We start from the raw sequence: 4,254 nt of genomic DNA, 5'->3' as shown, positions 1-4,254 counted from the left end.
TTAGGCTTGTGGATTTTAATCAGGTTTGTTGGTTTGGGGGGGCATAAATGGGTGACTTTTATATATTTTCTCCCCACCGAAACCATTATGGGGGGGGGGGAGATAACAGAGAAGAGAAAACTCTCGCAGTTGACCTTTGAATCAATGTGAAAAACCTCATTTAACTGATAAGTCTTGAAAGGCCCAGGACTAATTTGAAAATACAGCTATTAAAATCCCATTGAGCGCCGCTGGGTGTGCGAGGCGGATTTCCTGGCGTTGGCCAAATAATGGGGCTTCAACCCGAAGGGAAAAGGAGCCAACGAAGGGGTAACCATAAATATAAATACCAGAATTCCTCTTTTTGGTGGGGAAATGGGAGATTTATGGCGTGTTCCTGCTGTAACTGAGCAGCTGCAGGTGGGATGTTGGGTTCTTTTTTCTTTATTGCTATAATTTTTCTCCTCTGCTTAACGAATGCAGTGCTTTCTCATTCTGCTCAATTGCACTGAGGGTTGGGTTGGGGGTCTCTGACGTGTTCCCGTAGCATAAGGACGGATGCGTGCCCTTAAGGATAAGGATGGACGTGGGATTGGGGTGGGATTGGGGCTGCTGGGTGCTCAGCGATGCTCGATGGCTGGGATTGGGGCAGCCCTGAAGTTGTGTGTGGGGTTGGAATGGGGATGGATAGAGGGATGGATGGAGGTTTGGGAGCAGAGCGTGGCCCAGCTGCCATCTCCTGCACTGGGAATGGTGTTTGGGTGCAGTTTTCCCCTCTAGAATCATAGAATCACTCAGCTTGGAAAAGACCTTCAAGACCATCAAGTCCCCAGCCTAATCATACTGCCCTAATTAACAACCTACAGCTAAATCAGATCCCCTCTGAGTCTTCTTAAGGCTGAACAAACCCAGGTCACTCAGCCTTTCCTCGTAAGAGAGCTGTTCCAGGCCCGTTATCATCTTTGTGGCTCTCTTCTGGATTCCTTCCAGGAGAAAAAAAACACTGCTAGGCATCATAGAGACACATGAAATGAAAAAAATATATATATAATTAAACACTGGGCAATTAGAAGAAAACAAGCTGCTTTTAAGTTAAAAAAAAAATAAAAATAAAAATTAAACATGGATGGCCGTACAACCTCCAGCAAAAATGCTGTCAAAATATTGCAAAGCCCGAGAAAATTATTAACACACCGATATTTGACTTTTGCAATAGTCAAAAATATCTACAGTGATATAAAAATGTTATAACCAAAACAGTAGAGATATAGATATATATATATGTATGTATGTAGATAAACTATTTTGGGATTCAACCAAAAAAAAGAAAAAAGAAAGAAAAGAAACAGGAAAAAAAATTCATCGCTTCATAGCAATGCCTGGAACCAAAAATCCCGTAAGGAAACCTTGCTGGCACCCGAAGTTCCCATCACTGAGGCTTGGCACGGCCATTGCCTTGCAGTGCAAGCCAAAAAATAAGAGGAAGATAGAAAAAAAAAACCCTAAAAATCCAACGAGAGCTTTCCTGACCCCTGATACGTGGGACTTTGGGGCACTGGTTGGGATGGGCTGCATTTCCTGCAGCATTTTGGGGGTATTTAGGGGAGCCGTTTCCCGTCTTGCTGCCCCAATATCCGCCAGGTTTCTCAGCAGTTTGGATCCCGATCCACCCAGGACGTGATTCATTCATTCATTCATTCATTCATTTATTTGGTTGGTTGGTTGGTTGGTTGGTTGGTTGGTTGGTTATTTATTTTTGGGGCTCTGCCTTCAAAACAACGCAGCGACCCGCAGCTCTCCTCCAACCCCAAGGCTGCAGGGGTGCAAACCTCGCGAGCGGCGCAGCTCACAGTGCATTTATTCCGGGGCAATCGAGTGGTGAGATTCGCTGATGAAAGGGAAATTCAAAATCTCGTTAATACCTCGAATGGTATAGATCATCTCCTGCAGGATGGAAAGCCGGGCAGGGGCGGACGGGAGGAATTGGATGATGGATTTGAGAGCATTTTGGGGCTGTTAAAGAATAACGAGACAAAAGGAGAGCGGGGTTGTCTTGCGTCGAAAGGAGGGGATGGGATGTTGTAAAAGGGTGGAATATTCTGAAATACACGCTCAGGATTGAAAGGCAGACAGGCTCACACGGGCTGTTGGGGTTTCAGGAGTGATCTATAAGGTGTATCTGTGGCTTAACTTCTAGCCTGGTGTTTGCGTAGGTTGGGATGTGAGGTGGCTCCTGCAGCACAAAGGAGGTTCGGAAGTCGTGCAAAATGGATTCAAGGCACTTTGCAGGCAGTAAAGTTCAGGCCTGGAGGGGTTTGCTTGGATGTAACGGGGCAGGAGGTGCACAGAGAGCTGAGCTCTGTCTGGGTGAGACATGGCATGGATGCTGCAGGGATGCTGCTGTCCCTGCCCCCCCCCCATGGGTACCACTTTGTGCCCCGTTGCTCAGACAACAGCGATTCCTTCACCTGCTTTCCCCCAGGGTTCAGCCTCCTTCAGGCTCTGACCAAACCATGCCCTGATTCCCTCTGGCATCGTATTGGAAGCACACGGTGTGAATGTGAATTTGGGTGGCCGTGGGGAAGCTGCGATGCCCCCACTGCTCCCTCCCTGGGACCCCAATTTCTGATCCAAACCTTCAGAAAGCACAAACTGGGACCTGGATCCGGCATCCTAGCCCAAAACCTGAAGCCATTGGGTTTGCTTTTGGTCCTCACCCTCCGTGCACAAAGAACACAAGCGATGACTTTGCCGTGGGAGCATCCCCACATCCCTCCTGCCTCAGTTTCCCCGTGTGCACCCTGTCGACTTCCCAGAGTGCATGAAGAGAGCATCGCTGGCTTCTTAAACCTGATGAACCCTGCGATGCTTTGTAAGAGGGCAAGTCCTCCAGTGGGAAGATTATCTGCAGGGAGCGATGCCCCTGTGTGGGAAGTCATGCTACCCTGGCTGATAAAGAGCAGGTAATGAGCAAACTCTCTCCATTAGGGATAAAATTGCAAATGTATTCGGAGCCGCTGACGGCTGATGCTATCAGGGGCTGACAGAGATAGCAGCACTGCTGCTCTGCCTTCAGACCCATCGCAGAGCTTTGGCTGGATGCTGGGCAGAGGGATGGAGGTGGGTGGTGCTGTGGGGTTGTGATCCCAAAGCTCCCACCATGCGGGGAGGGGGGTGGGGTGTCTTCATCTCAACCCCCCTCAGATTGGGATGGAGGAGCCGTGCGGTCGGCGTTGCGCTGTGTTCTGAGTGCCCTTCCTGCAACAAGGCTTGGGTGGAAGGCTTTGAAAATAGACCCATGGATCAACGCCTGTCTGAGAACTTCAATTTTTTTAATTTTTTTATTATTATTATTTTCTGGGCCGGATTTGAGGGATCTGGTGCCATTTCTGCCTTGGAGGGGTTCGCTCAGATCGCTCGTGGCCCCAAGACTTTGGTACGGTGAAACATGGGATCCTCCACTGCTTTTGCTCTGAGTTCTGTCCCAGACACATCCCTTGTCCTGACCAAAACATAAACATTTCAATACCACCATCAGACTGTACAAACAGGGCATTTTTTCCCTCTAAACCCAGCGATTTCCAACGCTGTGCTGATGCAGAGCTTCCGTCCGAGCGCTGCTACCATCATAGAAGGCAGCCAGGAGCAGCTCAGTGCCTGATCTGGGGCATTTTAGCAGCTTTCTGTCAGTTTATGGCTTTGCTTCTATCCTACCTACCTTACAGTTGCTCAAGATTTCAGTCGGTTCAGAAACGGTGCAAAAAAAAACAACAACCCACCGTGCTGAGAAACTTTCTGATGCGTTTCCATTGGCTCAGGTGCACATCCAGAGAAAAAAAGGGAAATGGAAGGAAGTGACCCCAAATCAGTGCTCTCATTCAGACTGATATCAAAACAATTTTCCTTAAGGAGAATTTGAAAGCGTCCCCAAAGTGGAACCAATTGTTTTGGCCCCGAACCGACCGCTCTCAGCAGTGCCATCGGTTCCAAGGCTTTAAGAAACCAAACGGGTGACGATTTCTGTGTATTCTTGGAGCAGTTCCACAATGGGGGATGATGTGGGTGTGCAGCAGGAGGGATGGGTGCCGTGCTGTGTGTGTGCCCCAATGCAACGGGGGTGGAAAACAGGTGAAAACAAAGAGCAGCACTGGACAGCCTGCAGCTGAGCTGGGCAGAACCGCAGCGCCCAGCTGGTCATCGCCGTCCTCGGTTGTTTCTTTCCATCCTCCTATTCCTTTTCCTTTTTCCATTTCCCTTTTCCCCCAAGTCCTCCTT

The sequence above is a fragment of the Meleagris gallopavo genome, chromosome 30 (assembly GCF_000146605.3).
Source record: "Meleagris gallopavo isolate NT-WF06-2002-E0010 breed Aviagen turkey brand Nicholas breeding stock chromosome 30, Turkey_5.1, whole genome shotgun sequence".
Lineage (NCBI taxonomy): Eukaryota > Metazoa > Chordata > Aves > Galliformes > Phasianidae > Meleagris > Meleagris gallopavo.
The sequence above is the reverse complement of the archived record's forward strand: the minus strand, read 5'-3'. Positions refer to the sequence as shown.